The 17,170-nt window shown below is 39.6% G+C and overlaps 1 protein-coding gene across 8 annotated transcripts in view; it reads right to left on the reverse strand.

Moving 5' to 3' along the window:
* The window catches only part of ZBTB46 (zinc finger and BTB domain containing 46), a 109,019-nt gene that overhangs the window by 40,610 nt on the left and 51,239 nt on the right, over window positions 1-17,170 (reverse strand). The window lies entirely within an intron of this gene.

Below are 17,170 nucleotides of genomic sequence, written 5' to 3' on the forward strand. Positions count from 1 at the left end.
CGGTTTTCAGCCACTTTAAACTGTGGCTTTCCAGCTGAAATTTTCCAGGCTTGGTCTTTTCCCCCAGGATGAAGATTTTGGAAAATCTGAGCAACAGGTCTACTACAATTCCATGTGGACCCTGAGGTCATTCATATTAAAAGTACACCATAAACCACAGTTGCACAACATATATTATACATTAAGTTTAACGTGAGTACTAGTGAAAAACTTCTGACAAAACAGACCACCCGACATAGTTAATTGCCTCAGAAGTCAAAAATATAATGGACTATTACAACAATAAAATTAGTATAAGTACAGAAGAATGAAAAGAATGTTAGAAAATGATAATACACATGTATGTAAAGTTGTAAAAATTACATTTGCATGTTTTTATTCTAATAAAAAATGACATCCATTCCTTTAGCCATCATAATTATTTAAAATATTCCACAAAGAAATAATCACCCAACAGAGTAACAGTGACCACACACAAAGTTAACTAGCCATCAATTCAAAATAGCCAAACAAACCTAAAACCCAATCACACACATAATTTAGCCATTGCCAAAATCCTGAGCAAATGGATTGTTGGTGCAGCAGGTCCTAAAAGTCAACAGATTAAGGCTATTTTGGAAAGCCAGCAGAACATCACTGAGAATGCCCCACCGAGGGGGCTCTGTATCTCTGCAGAGTGCATGTGTGGCTGCATCATATAGGCAGAGAGGCAGTTTTTTCAGTAGACAGGTCCCAAATGATTTATTACTTTATAGGTCAAAACCAACTCTCTAAAAAAATCACTCAAACCAATAGGCAGCCAAGGCAGATCAAAGTGCTGATGCTGTGTGCTCCCTTACAAGATATACCACCTAAAAGGTGAGTTGTAGCACCAGCTGCAGTTTTCATATGGATTTAATGCGTGGCCCCATGGAGAGCATATTATAATTTAGATAGCAATTTCCATCACTACATCTCAAAGTGCTTTACAAAGGAAGTCAATCATTACTCCCATTTTACAGATGGGGAAACTGAGCACAAAGGTGAAGTGGCTTGCCCAAGGTCACAGAGCAGGCTAACGGTAGAGCTAGGAATAGAATCCAGGTCTTGAGTCTCAGTCTACTGCTCTATCCACTAGATCACGCTGTTCTACGTTACCACAATGTAATTTTGAGGTGACAGTGACACAGATAACAGCAACAAGGTCCAAATCAGAGAGAAAAGGTTGCAATCTCCTGTCTGGCAACAGACCAAAAAACAACATATTGGTCATTGCTGTAACATGGAGTGTCTAAAAGCCACTGCGTTTTAGATGATGGTCTACAACCATTCCAAAATTAAGGAACTAAGGACAGATGAATACTGTGACACTCTACACCCCAGGGGAGCACCCTGTAACCCTCATATTCCTCATTTGTATATAATTTTGATATTAGATACAAAGTATGCCTTGTAAGGTATCATGGGAAAGGTTATGATCTGCTGAAACCCACTGTTCCATCTAAATATACATCATTAATGCATATGAAGTTATGAGAATTGTGTTGTATGATTGTCACTAAAATATGCTATGGGTTTGGGAATTGCCCAGATATTAGCTCCCCCAAAGACAATAACCAGGTAGATCAACACCTGCCTGGGCTTTGGTTAACAACTATCAATAGCCATTGTCCAGCAAGGGAGCTACAAAGCAATGACTCACTTGCACAAGGCCACACCGGGGAATTGCTCAACCTTGCCAGGGGACTCAGCAGCCACCATGAGACAAGCCTAGATTTGTGTTCTCCAAGCACATAGGACTAGGGGTATAAAACAGAACAGAGTGGCCCCATGCTGGGCCTTCCCCCCCCGCCCCCCGGCTTCAAGCAACAAGGACACTGAGAAGACAGAAGATTTCCACACAGGAGACTGGCCCACATTTAAGGGACAAACCTGTACATTAAGGACTGTAAGATAAAGTGGGGTGAGAACACTGCTTGATCTAAATACTGCCTAGTGTGATAAAGGTTAAGGTTTAGACTGCATGCTTACATTATATTTTATTTTCGTAACCACTCTGCCTTTTTGCCTATCACTTATAATCACTTAAAATCTATCTTTTGTAATCAATAAACTTGTTTTACTGTTTATCTTTACCAGTGAGTTTGCTTGAAGTGCTTGGTAAATCTGCTCAAGTTACAAAGACTCGTGTATGTCCACTTTCCAATGATGAAGTGGGGAAACAATTAATAAACTTGCATTGCTCAAGAAAGGGTCTTGAGCAGTGAAGACGGTATATGCCTGAGGTACAAGGCTGGGAGCTGGGGGGATTTGGCTCTGGTGCTTTTCTCTGTGTGATTCATGAGTGGCTCTGGGAGTATTCATGCAATTTAGCTGGGTGTGGGGCTCCATATTGTTTTAGCCATTGTTTTCAGCTACCCGCTGGCTGGGCTGTCAGTGGCGCGTTTACCTCCTAGTTTACCTCGGCCCGACTCAGTGACAACAGACGGACCATAGCTATATCAGAGTGGTACCGTGAGAACAGAAACGGCCACGTGGTTGGCCTCCAAAGAGGTGGGATGATTTCCTAACAAGGAGATATGGACAAGCATGGCAAAGGATGGCCAGAGTGAGAGAAGATTGGAAGACATGTTGTGATTGGCTCAGTCTCAACTGATGAAGGATCGACAGTCTATGCAGTGGGGCTCCACATGCAGTTGTACTAAGTGGTAACAGCACCTGCAGGGGTTTGCTGCTTGCCCCTAGTAAGGCATTGTGAGAGAGAACCCAGAATAGGGAGTAAAGGGGGCACAGCGGTTCCACAGTCTCAGGCTGCATCCCAGGGATCCCATCACAAACACCTTCAGCCAAAGGGGCTTACGTTATTTCTCCATATCATCCTAAACTGGACATCCTACAATTTAGCACCACCTGAGGTTTGCCTAGTTTGAAATTTAACTCACCTGCCCTCCTCCACGACCTAATCTCAACCTGACTAAAACTGGCTAAAAGTGTTCAACAGCATTGTTCAGAGAAGGGGTTCTCAGCCGCCTTCTTTCTGAGGCCCCGCCAACATGCTATAAAAACCTCCATGGCCCACTTATGCCACAACAACTGTTTTTCTGCATATAAAAGCCAGGACCAGCATTAGTGGGTAGCAAGCAGGGCAGCTTCCCAGGGCCCCAGGTCACAGACAGCCCTGTGAAGCTAAGTTGCTCAGGCTTCAACTTCAGCCCCGGGTGGCAGGGCTCGGGGTCCCGGGCTACAGCCCCATGTGGTGGGGCTTCGGCTTTCTGTTATGGGCCCCAGAAAGTCTAATGCCATCCCTGCTTGGTGGATCCCCTGAAACCTGCTCATGGCCCCCTTGGGGGCCCTAGCCCCCTGGTTGAGACCCACTGGTCCAGAACACAAGCTGGCTTTCACCCTCATAAAAAATACTTAAAATACTGTACTCCATGCCATCAACTCACGAAAGCTTATGCTCAAATAAATGGGTTAGTCTCTAAGGTGCCACAAGTACTCCTTTTCTTTTTGCGAATACAGACTAACACTGCTGCTACTCTGAAACATGCCATCTTAGTGGCCTTCCTAATGGCCACACGAATAAGAGGGGTGAAAGAGGAAACTGCAACACCCTATACTTGAGAGCCCTATTTGAGAAAAAAGAAAAGGAGGACTTGTGGCACCTTAGAGACTAACCAATTTATTGGTTATAAATTTATAACCAATTTTAACCAATTTATAAATTGGTTAGTCTCTAAGGTGCCACAAGTCCTCCTTTTCTTTTTGCGAATACAGACTAACACGGCTGTTCCTCTGAAACCTATTTGAGAAACAATGTGATCATGAGACTAAAGACTACCCCAATACATTTGCATAACAATAGCAGAATTAAGGTTAATCATATGGATATCTTGACTTTTAAGTGCTTAACTATGCAACTTGAAGTTTCTCTTAACAGTTCGCAAGAAGAAAAGGAGTACTTGTGGCACCTTAGAGACTAACAAATTTATTTGAGCATAAGCTTTTGTGAGCTACAGCTCACTTTATCGGATGCATCCGATGAAGTGAGCTGTAGCTCACAAATCTTATGCTCAAATAAATTTGTCATTCAACTGTCTTAGTTTCTTTTAGAAAAAAGTATTTTAAAAATTAGTTTTCTGAGTTTAAAATGTTAATACTTAGCCACATTTTTATTAGTGCTTATAACTAAAGGATAAAAACAAGTGTAAAAACAGATTGTTTTAAAAAAACATTTGTCCCTTTGAACAAAATGATTCAAAATCATGCATTGCATGAAAAGATAAAGAAATGAAGAGAATTCTGGCTAACTAAAAAGGCAATTTAACAAACATCTTTAAACCTATTACTCCTATCAGCCATGTGTGTAGTGCATTTTGCATGAGGTGGCAAAGAATTCAGGCCTGAAAGGATGTTTGACAACAATCACTGTTGCCAAAAATTGGGCAGTAAAACATTTCCGGTTTTCTCACTTCTTTTCCATAGCCTATTACAGATGCTGACTGACAGTTTCCAGAACGTGTTGCTGCATGCTGCACACAAACACTAATTGCTAAAACAAAGACAGATTAATTGTAACCACAAAAAAATATTGCATCTGATAAAGTGAGCTGTAGCTCACGAAAGCTTATGCTCAAATAAATGTGTTAGTCTCTAAGGTGCCACAAGTCCTCCTTTTCTTTTTGTGGATACAGACTAACACAGCTGTTACTCTGAAACCTAACAAAATATTAAGTATTCATCAAAAGCCAAGATTAGAGGTAGCCAATGAAATAGTACCTTTGGGGCTTTCAGTATTTATAGTTGAAATGACCTAATCAAATACATATTAAGGCAAAATAACTAATCACACTCATGTAATTACTAAAAAAAAAATACAAAATAAAAATACAAAACCAGAAACCCCAAACACACAAAGTCCCCCTTAACTGAGCTTCCAAAACCCCTCTCAAATCTGATGTAACAGCTCTTCTAATTTGCTAGCCAAGAATCACATGAACCTAAAGTATCCATCGCTGCCCAATTAACTTAGGCAGTGGTAGGGAACTTACGGCAGGTCCAGTCCGCTGCTGCATTTCATCTAGCCTGTGGCAAGTCTCCATGCTGCGGGCCAGAAGCCCTGGACCTTGGTGCCCCCGCGCGGGGCTGGAGCCACAAGCACTAGCTCACCCAGCTGTGGAGGGAAGCTGAGGTTGCCAGGCCGTTAAAAGTACGGTTGGCTCCGCACAGCTCCCAGAATGTCCCTGCGGCCCCTAGGAGCAAGGGCCATCAGGGAAGCTTCACACGTTGCCCCCGCCCCCAGTGCTGGCTCTGAAGCTCCCACTGGCTGGGAACTATGACCAGTGGGAGCTGTGGGGGTGGTGCCTGCGGGCAGTGCACACAGCCCCCTGGTCCCTCTGCTAAGGGGCTGGACATGGCAGCCACTTCTGGGAGCAGCATGGAGCTAGGAAGCCTGCCTTAGCCCCACTGTGCTGCTATAAGCACCTGCACCCCAAACCTCCTACCAGGTCGGAACCCCCTCCCACACCCTAACTCCCTCCCAGACTCTGCACCCCCACCCCCTGCCCTGTGCCCCCTCCTGTACCCAAACTCCCTCCTGGAGCCTGCACCCCAAACCTCTTCCCACATCCCAATCCCTCTGCCCCAACCCAGAGCCTGCTCCTGCACTCCAAACTGCTTGGCCCCAGCTCTACACAAGCCCACATCCCCAGCCGGAGCCCTCACCCCTTCCTCCTGCACCCCAACCCCTTGCCCCAGCCTGTAGTCCCCTCCCACACCCTGAACCCCTCATTTCTAGCTCCACCCCAGAGCCTAGGGGAAGCCACAAGCCTCCACATCCCATGTGGGGCTGGAGCTGCAAGCACCAGCTTGCCCCACTGCGGGGCAAAGCCCCGAGCCTCCGCAACCCGCCTTCTTCTCCCCCTCCTCCACAGGGCTGTGTGTGGCCCTCAACTGATTTTTTTTTTCTGTGGGTCAGTGGCCTATATAGAAAAAAGGTTCCCCACCCCTGAACTAAGGAGTTCATCAGGGCCCTTCAAATTCAAGTCTATCAAGTTCCAGTAAATGCTTTTTTTTTTTTTTAAATTATCCGAGGAGAGGAGGAATGTAATAAGCCTTAATTCACCGAACGTTTATGGTATGTGTATGCTGCATATGAAGTTGTGACTAAACATACCATGCTAGCTTTTATCTAGCTAGTACTGTTGATTAGTAATGTAGATGTGGCAACAAGAACTTTAGCACAGGCTAACAACCTGACTACAAGCCATCAGGAAACCTGGGTACATACCTGGGTTAGTAGCTTGAGTTGCCACGTCTTCACTATTATGGTTATGCATGCATGCTAATTAAACCTAGCACAGATATGCCTACTCATGCTACACTCACACCTTCACTTATAACATAGACATACTGTAAATGAGAGCTTAAATGACATTTTATTGCCAAAGAGGCATTTCCCTGCATCTTTTTGCATCATCCACAGGAAACCCTGTTAGAGCCAGCAAATTAAATATGGAATTAAAATGCTGTTCTGAAAAACTGAGCTCATTAGTATCTGCTAATAATTCTCCCACAATTATTCCATTGCCCCACCCTTGTTTCCAGACACTGACGCTTTCAGAAAATCTTTATTAGGAAATTCAGTCTGCTCAAAGACTTGCTTTAAAAAAAAAAAAAAGCTTCCTTTTAACAGTTTCTGCTATACTGTAGGTCATACATTCCTGAAACTCTGAAAGTTTAACTGGGAAAAATCCTTATTTACACATGAAGCCCAATTACATGCATCTTGTTACAGAGAGACCACACATTCTAGCTGACTAATGCATGACACACACACTTCATCCCTAACCATGCTCACCACTGTAAGCATTAGCACAATTCTAGAAACAACAGTGTTTAAGCAGTTTGACAGAGTGGCTGGAGTAGCTGTTTCCTAAACCAACACAGACAAAGCCTCTGCACATAAATTTCTACTTGGATAGAGGTAAACTGGACACTTTTTTTGCTTAGGAGCACAAGGGACAAGAAACCAGGTTTTTGTTCTTTGGTAGGTATAGAAGATTGTTAGCTTTTATGACTGCTGCTGCACGCAGAGTGGATGTTTTTAGAGAACTATCCACAATGACTCCAAGATCTCTGAGAGTTAGCAGCTAATTTAGACCCCAGACTTTTATATATTTCGTAGGTACTATGTTTTCCAATATGCATTACTCTGCATTTATCAACATTGAAGTTCATCTGCCATTTTGTTGCTCAGTCACCCAGTTTTATAAGATCCCTTTGTAACTCTTCACAGTCATCTTTGGATTTAACGGTTTTGAGATAGAGTCCGAGGGGTACTGTATCTCAGCAGTATGCTGAGAAAATACTACTAAACTGGAAATTCCTACAAAGCTTAGGGAGGTCAGAAAATTAAAACAAAAAAGATGGAGAAGTTACAAATACAAACACAAATTAAACAGTCAAAACAGAAAAACATAAGGCAATCTTCTTCGTTGGGAAAATAATCCAAAACTGTTATGTGAGTGACATACTTGGAAAGTATGAATGCAGCAAACTACATAAAACTATAATAAAAACATACCAGCCCTGGCAAAATAACCATTTATCCGCTCTTTACACATGATTGATTATAATTGAAAAAAACCCTGTATTTTAGTCACCTGCCATAAAGCTTACTTGCCTAAGTCAAGAAGAATTTTTCAAAGTTGGCTAAAACATACCTGGGGAGGAGGCAGAAGTTTGTAGGCAGCTAGATATTAATTTGTTCTGTGATGCCTGACAATTTTAGGTTGTATATCCAGAAAGATCATATATTAGGAAAATAATCCTTCTATATTGCATTGTTTACACTAGGAAATGAACCAGTCACTGACATTATGTGTCAGCAATGGGGGTAATTAAATTAGCACTGAAAATAGACTACAAATGTAGACAGAACAAAAAAACCACATTCATCGCTGTGTCATAAACAGTGGTTGAGCACCGCTTGGTGCAAAGTTCAGCTACTATTTCTGAAACGGTTATGACACATTTGGTTCTGTTGTTGGTTACTAATTTGGAAGTCCATGTCTGAGGTTAGACTGTTTACCAACTCCAGGTAAATCACAGAATGATAGGAATGTTGGGCTGGAAAAGATCTTAAGAGATCTCTAGTCCATCTCCCACACTGAAGCAGAATTACATATACCTAAGCAATCCCTGACAGATGATTGTCTAACTTGTTCTTTAAAACTTCCAATGACAGGATTCCACAGCCTCCACAGGTAACCTATTCCAGGGGTTAACTATCCTCATAATTAGAAAGCTTTTTCTAATATCTAACCTAAATCTCCCTTGCTACAAACTAAGCCAATTACTTCTTGTCCTACCCTTGGTGGACATGGAGAACAATTGGTCACCGTCCTCTTTACAACCATCTTTTCTGAAGAGTTGTGTCACATCCATGTGATTCAAGATGCCATACCACTGAGATCTCAGAATCTTTTGAGTGTCTTATGTGAAAGTATACCACAAGAACAATAAATGTTGTAGTGACTATTAGGTTACGATTCTCAGTATAGTTGTTTCAAGTATCTTTTAGCTGTTCTTTCAGCATTCCATCCAAGTAGACCTGAGCTCTCTGGACTGAGCTATGTCTACAAGAGCTGTAATATAATGTTTCAAAGGGGCAAGCTTACACTTTGAATAACTTCCTAGAAAACCTAGTGTCACTACTGAATCCTTTTCCACAGAGATATTTGATCAGCTAATCTCCAGCTAGAACACACAACTCTCATTCTGTGTAGCTCTATAGTTATCTTGAACACTTAGCACATGACATGTTCTTGATTAACGGTAGCATGAAAGAAGCAAAAGCCACATGTCAGAACGCATTTCTCAGGTGTCACATCAGGTCAGACTGAGGACACTACTGGGATTTGGTACCTCAAGAAATGTAGCTGATGCAAAATGGGGTATGGATTTGATAATCACTAAGGCTGTGTCTACACTGCCACTTTCAGCGCTAAAACTTTAGTTGTTCAGGGGTCTGAAAAAACACACCCGAGTGACAAAAGTTTAGCGCTTAAAAGCGCCAGTATAGACAGTGCTCCCAGAGACAAAGTTACCACCCCTCGTTTGGGGTGGTTATTTTTTAATTGCCGGGAGAGCTCTCCTGTGGCGAAAAGGCGTGACTACACTGCCCACATCACAGTGCTGCCATGGCTGCGCTGCTGCAGCGTGCTGTAACGTGGGCAGTGTAGACATACCCTAAACCTCTCTCTATGCTCTGCAGAAGTCCCGCCACCAAACTGAGGGTTTAGAGCCATAATGGAATGGCACTGAAATGCAGCTTATCCCTTTGACTTGAAAGGCAAGGAGCTCAAGTACCACTTCAAAACTCTCAAGTTGCTAATTTGGGACCCAATGCAAAAGATTCTACATTAAAAGAGGGTGAGTCCAACGGAGGAAGTCTAAATATAGTCACTAACCTTTTAAGAATTTCTTTGCAGACTTCCATGTTAACTGAAGAATCAGTCTAATGGGAAGCTATGGAGGATGACAGGTATAACTCAACATAAGCCTCCTGGGACCTGATAGCTTGAGTGACATCTGTGAGCAGACAGTAATGCATTTACGTCAATCATGCTACTCTGAAAGAAGACAGGTAGTGCTCATGTCTGTCAATGATATCAAGATGACCCTTGGGTTAGAGCATGTAGCTGTTGGGTTGCTTCAAGTCTTCGGACATCTTATGATAATTGCAATTAATAAAATATACAGGTTTAGAGACCCTTAAAAAAGCAAATACCAAATATCATATTCATTTTTAAAGGATCAGAAACTGAGCATTAAACACTGCAGACCACACACGAGACACAAATTTATTTAAAACATTTTGCTCTAAAAAAAATAGCAACTTGACCTTGACATGCATTTCTCACTCAAACCATATAAAAAGTCATTACTCCACCCCTCTTCTTTGTTTTATAATCACTGCCTCATACTTGAATTAGAAAACTGTATTACTGATACTCCATGCAAAAATTTAAAAAAAATTTTTTTTAAAGGTTTATTTTTTTTTTTTAATATTTCTGGACCATATACAAAAGAATGCTATAGGATCACATTCTACTGCTCATTCTGGCTAAATACATTAAACAACAAGAAAGTTATGTTGACTGGACTGCAATAATTTCAGGATATTTTTTAGTTTAGTTATCCTTCTCAGTAGTCATCCACCAAACCTATGTCATGTAACCAATGAACCAAAAACGGTTCTGTCCTTGATTCAAATTTACTGCTGCAATAAGGAGAGGAGCAAGTCCATGAACTATGTTACAATGCTGATAGAAGTTGACACAGATAAATGAAAAATTTAATTAAAACTGTGGGAGCGGTACCAGAGACTGAGCATTTAAAACCCACCTCCATCAACTAAAATGTATTATCATGGACAATTATTTGCAGGACAGTCAGATTTAATAAACTTTTTAGATAAGGCTCTATTTATACAAAGACTGTACCGTCCAGAAAAATATGAAGTATTACCCCTTGAAGTTTAAAGTGAAGAATTAAAACAAAAGTAAGATGTGACAGTGAGACTCTACAAATATTAGAACAAAAAAGAAGAGCGATACATAATTCCAATCTTCAAGAGCTTGAAAAATGCACTTGACGCTTTTAAAATAAGTAAGCCTATTAGCCTGGATGAAAATTACTTGTGCCACCACCCCATAGACAAGGATCATATGCCCAAAGAAACAGCTCCTGCAATTTAAAGGTTGAATACAAATTGTGTACTGTAATTAACTGTAACTTCTTATTCCATTTCAGACATTTTAAAAAATCCAACTCTTGCTTTTGTTATACATTTATCCTGTCGTGGCTTCACTCCACTTTTTGTTTTTCTTTCCTATCATTGTTCATGGTATATCAATATCAAGTTATATTCAGCACCTGTTTCTTCTTTTCCTTCTCTCATTACACCAATTTCTCTCTTCCCTACACTGTGTTCTTTAATTCCTCCTAAACATTTTTCTATCACACTTTTATCCCCCCCCCCTTTTTTTTAATTGGTTCCATCAATTTCTTCCCCTCTCCCTCCTGAATATTGGGTTTCTGGAAAATATTCAAGCTCGGTGTACTAGGAACTAGCTAAAGGGAGTTTGATCTCTCTCCCATAAGTCCCTCCTTGGCTAACAGAATGAGAAAGAATAACTGTTTCCCCATCTCAGTCTTCAGAGACTCCTGGATGATGAGACTGAAGACAAAACTCCAATGGAAGCTGAAGCTAGACAAATTCAGGCTGGAAATAAGGTATAAATTTTTAACAGTGAGGATAATTAACCATTGGAACAATTGATCAAGGGCTGCGCTGAATTCTCCAACACCGACCATTTTTAAATCAATATTGGATATCGTTCTAAAAGATATGTTCTAGGAATTATTTTGGGGAAGTTCTACGGCCTGTGTAATGCAGGTCAGACTAGATGATCATAATGGTCCCTTCTAACCTTGGACACTATAAATCTATGAATAAATTACCTTATCATTTTCTCTGCCTGATTTTTGGGTCCCTAAGTCAGTAGTGCCTCAGCTGTTACACACAATTTTAGGAGACGCAGCAGAACAAAAGCACCCATCACCTTGGCAATTTTACTGCTGCCCTTAGGGTTCCGATAAGTAACAAAAACTGACATGACTTTGGTCACTTTCATTCTGCTGAGGCTTGACAAAGCTAGAAGCAACACCAAAGACACTGGAACTGTCTGCAGACTCAAGATGGAACTGCATCATTTAATACTGTGTTCATGTTTAGAAGGTATTCTTCAGCATAAGAGCTAGAAACTACATTTCTTTTAAATTAAAGCTTTGATTCTCCAGAAGCTGGATGCTAATCACTCAAGTAAATGGATTTATGAACTCCTATCTATGTATCATATGCATTTGTAAAGCAGCCACTACCATAATATCTGGACATCTAATAAAGATATTCAGAAGAACCTTCAATAACTGATTGTGAATGGACAACTAATCCCACTTCTCCTAATAAAGGAAGAGCATCTTATAAAATGTGTAATGTGTAGGTTGTGGTGGGAGGGAGGCAAGGAATTTTGATTTTGTGGGTGTACCTCTGAACCATACAAAACAAATGGTGAAAATATCTTTTCGTTCAGAAATTGCCAGAGTCAATATTTCTATGGTATCATATTCTCTTCAAATGTCTTTTTTCTAGGTACAATGTTTTAGAAAAGTATAAGAAAGTCTAATGCACAAGATGACAGGAGTGTATGATCTAATCAGTGAAAACTAATTGTAATTATATGTGCAGTTTTATATAAAGAGTCTAGATGAGTACCTAGCACACAGTAGGTACTACTGGAAATAAATACTTGGCACAGCAACAAAACAGGCATCTGATTTGTACTTTAAAGTTAATTTCTAATCTAGATATTTACCATTTAAAATCCATTTTTACATTTAAGAGTTAGAACTGAGCTATTCATAAATGTTGCCGTGCGCTGCAACAGTTGATAGAGTATCTTCCCTACATCTGTATGTGATCCACAGGTAACATATCAAATAGCATATTATATACCCCGAGGGGGGGGGGAATCCACAGGTGGGTCGATATTTCTTAAAAGTATCCTAGAAACACTATCAATAATATTTAACTTGGCATTTTAAATGTAAGTCACATTTATAAATTACTGTTGCGTTGTGTATTTGACCCAAAACTAAATATGTAACCTTCCAGTGCTAAGGGGACATTAACTTTACAAGCATGCATTGCAACTGCCACAATTGCTTGCATCCACCCACCTTCAGAACAAAATAAACCAAGCTTTTATATTTATTGTGTTCTAGTGGACCCTGACCTTCTACTTCATAAGAAGTGCAGGAGCTCAGGTTTGCACACCGGGGAAATAAGTATTAGAAATGCTGCCAGTGCCACATCAAAGATATAAACAAACCCTCCTCTAAGTGAACATTTTAAAACATAAGATTGAAGCAAATAATTGTTTAAAATGGGGCTGCTAAAAGCACATTATCGCCAGACAAGTTTAAATGGTCAGAGTAGACATGGAATATTTTAGTTACCATCATATATATTCTCTGGTGCTTTATATCTGGTAGAATAAGAGACCTATAGACAACTTCAGGCAAATAAAGCCTACAGAGCTTTAAAGAAAAAGGTGGGAACTTTAAATAAATGGAAGGTACTGAAACACTAAGTTATAATTCACTGTATATATAAAAATCATGCATTTATATAGCACTTCCCTCCCCCCCAAAGACCCAAGCTACTTTAGAGTTATAGAGCATTATTAAGATAGGGCCCATATGCACATTCTAGAGTAAATAAATAATAGTTAAATATAAACTTAAGTATTAAAACAGAGGTTGACAAAAAAGTTATGTAAGAAACCAACTTGGACAGTCTACAACTCTGTTTTATCGTCAATAAAAAAAATCTAAAGCCCACAGCTGAATAAAAGAGGAAAAAAAAAAGGATTCCACAATAAAAAAAGGTCCAATATCTAAAAGACATTTTCTTTCAAATACTTTCCCTATTAAGATGTACCATTATCATAGTATCATATTAAGTTCCATACCTAGTATTTATGGCCAGCCTATTGTTGCTGGAAAGTCAAGCAAGTTCTAAAATATTTTGGCCCCAAGTCTGTGAACACATACATGCTTAATATTTTGCAAGTGAAGTCAATCAATGGGACTGATGTCAGGGGGATTTGTAAAACAACATTTTTTACACTGTTACATGTTCTTTATAAAACGTATTCTTACCATTTTATTGCATGTTCTCTAAAATAGACAAGTCTAGAGGAACTACTAGAGAATTTAGATTGTAAATACTAGTTGAAAGACAGGAAACATTAACAGATGACATTGGATTGATACTTAGAGTACAAGCCTTACTGTATCTTGATAAATTCATCTAATGTTGGGGTTTTCTGATACATAAGCCAATTTACACAAAGGGACATGTCCTTTTCATCCACTCCCAACTCTCTCTATATAAGGTATCTGAAGGCAATTTACAAATTTGTGTGGGAGTGGAAAGTGAACATACGTTGGGAGGGATGAGGGACATATTTGGACTGCCAAAGTCACTTTCAGTGTATGAATAAATCAAAAAGATTAAATAGCCTATAATTATACAGCCCCCCGCCCCGAGTGCAAATACTTCCCAAATCTCCATGCTAGTTTTAAGTTTAAAATAATGGTCATACAGTAATCTTCATACATACATGCAATTCAATAGGGCATTCCCTGCTTGTTTTATACCAACAATGCACTGCACTACTCAACATATTATAAAACGCAGTTGATTATGGTAACTGTGGTTCTCCCAAGCACTGTCTTTATGTACATACATGTGCATGTCTTCCTGCACGTATGCATATATAATGAAGAGCTCGTCTCTTTCAGCAACAGAAGCTGGTCCAATAAAATCTATTGCCTCACCCATCTTGTCTCTCCAAGAATCCTACAACAGAAGAACTCCGAGGAAGAGGGGAAAATAGTATGGTTTGAAAAGGCAACACTCTCAAAGAGCCACAGTCAGAATGTTAAGTTGTTGGGTTTTTTTCCCCCTCTTAAAAAATGACCCCTGCATAATCCTACTTGCAAGATGCTAGCAAGCAGCACCCAGGAAGTTGGACTGAGGAATTCTAACACCACAAGGATTGTAAAATTGCCCTCAAAGGGTCAGATTCGGATATCCTGAACCATGTTGAATAGTAATTTATTCTAAAGGTAGCCCTACTGAAGTTAATGGTACTTTTTGTGGAGTAAGGCATTACTCAACATAATGGGGGGGGGAGTGGGGGATCAGAATCTCGCCCAAAGTCAGTATCAAAGCTGGATGCCACGTAAACTGTGGCAAACACTGTCAAAAATGAATATCCTTGATGTGGGAAAAAGAAAGGACAGCTCTTTGTACTGATAATGGTAATTCTGCAGAGAAAAACAGGAGGTATTTTATCGGAGCCAGTCTGAAAGTTATATGAAAGTAGCATTATTTAAGGTGCCCTTTAAATCCAAAGCCCCAGATTAGCTGAAAGGGAAAGGGCAGGAATGATAAAAATTAAAATTAGTCTTTCAGAACTAGAACTTTCTGATAAAGCTGTTTGACTTCTGGAGGTCTGCAATGGGATGAAGACAGTCTTTTGGTATGATTCTGAGATACTGTCATCAACCTATTTATGGGTAGATGATGAAATCTTAATAGCATGGTAACACCATAGAGAAGTTCTCACTCTCTTTCAATTATATGACCAAAAAGACAGAGGGTGCCTGTTAAAAGAATGACTGTCCCAGTTATATCACATGGTCTAATGCCATTAGGAGATGAAGTTTCATCATCTGATTCAGTGAGGTTTCATGATCAATAAGAAAACTGGTAAAGCTTCCCTCAACAAAATTATGTCTTCACAAAATAAAGAGTCTTCACATTAAATCTGATACTTTTGATACTAAATGGTGATACATCCCACTCTCAGATGACAGACTGAAGGTGGGTATGGGTAAGGGAGAGTGGTGCCTGTGGGTATGTTAAAAGCTTTGAAGAAATTTGACTGAATTACAAACTCAGGGAGAGAGCTGAAAAACCCTTCATAAGATGCCTAAAAAGCATAACTTTGTTACATCAGAAGATCAAGACCCTGGAAAATAATCTTAAATGTTGTAATCTTAGAGAGACTTAAAGAAGTAATGTTAAAGAACCTTGTAATGTTTTACTTCATTTGACAGAAATGTCCTTTCGATAAACAGCTTTGGCTCCCTTTGTAAATAACAAATGCATTTAGAATGCCTTATAAATTTATAAATTTTATAAATAAATGCTAGGCACTTCATCTACACCAGCTTTATGCCACACCTTTAAACTTATCTAGAACCAAAGTTAAAACTAAGTGCTATATTACAAGTGATATTTGGAAGTACTTGGGACATATTTTGGAGGAATGGAAGGGAAAAAGGATACATAATAAACAAGCTTTACAGAAAAAATGAAGCATTAATATGGACTCCTTTTATGGCTAAAACTGAAAAAGTTCTTTTTTACTTCTGTTGTCACATCAAACTCTCAAAATCAGGGTTAAACCCCAAATTTGCTCACCCTGATATGTAAGGCTCCCCATTACAACTTGACTGTTTAAAAATAACATCATGACACTTGGTAATAAGGAAACATGAGCCATTGCTAACTTACAAATAGAATTCCTTTGATTGGCCAGTGAGTATCCAATGCTACCATAAAGAAGACTGACTGCTGTCAGTGGAAAGCAAACACAATCCAACCACACGTGCTGTATGAAAGTCTTTGTTGAAAGTTCATGTGGATCCTGATTGAGACCAGGCAACAGAATGGATATTGAAGGTGCGTGTTGACTTCTGAATTTTATTTCTGTTAAGTTTCTTGGAAAAGTCAAATTCTATAAAATCCTCACGTTTGCGTAAAACAGAACTTTTAATTGGAATTTAATCCACGTCAGTTGTTCTACAGGTCTTCAGCAAAGTTTCAAAAACCCCATTTATTTATGTATAGATACATACATACTAGCAAACCTAAATTTGGGTGTTATATTGGCTTCATATCCCTTTAAAAGCATCAGAACATACATTTTTGGGGTGTATTTATGTTGTTACCTCATCCAAATTCAGAAACAGAACAAACCCCCTTTAACTGTTCCAAAATGCATTTATAATTGCTTTTTTTAAATGTGTAAAGTTTTAGGAGAACTGTCCAGAACTGGTGAAAATCTGCAAGATACTAGACTTATTCAAGGTGCCAAAGATGAAGCAGGTCTGGAGAAACATGCACTCACATTTCCACTTTTAATCTACTCAACAAGAACAAACTGTGAAAAGAGCTAAATTTATGTAAGGCAAGACTGATTTGCAAACAGTCAGAAATCATTCTTTGATTTGCCAGTGCTTTTTGTCTCTTTGCCTCCCTCCCCCCACCTTTTTTTAACAGGATTGGGCAGGGGTGGAAAATGATATTTCACCTCAGGATGGTTCTCCAGTGAGAGGCCGCAGATAATCCCTAGTTGGCAAAAATGAAAACTCCTAGCAGGCATAACTTTTCTACAGGTCACTATTTATTAAGCAAAACTACTATTTTCACTTACTGCAGTTAATTTGCATGACAGAATTCAGGCACATTATTATCCTGGATTCT

Source organism: Lepidochelys kempii, chromosome 13 (assembly GCF_965140285.1).
Source record: "Lepidochelys kempii isolate rLepKem1 chromosome 13, rLepKem1.hap1, whole genome shotgun sequence".
Lineage (NCBI taxonomy): Eukaryota > Metazoa > Chordata > Testudines > Cheloniidae > Lepidochelys > Lepidochelys kempii.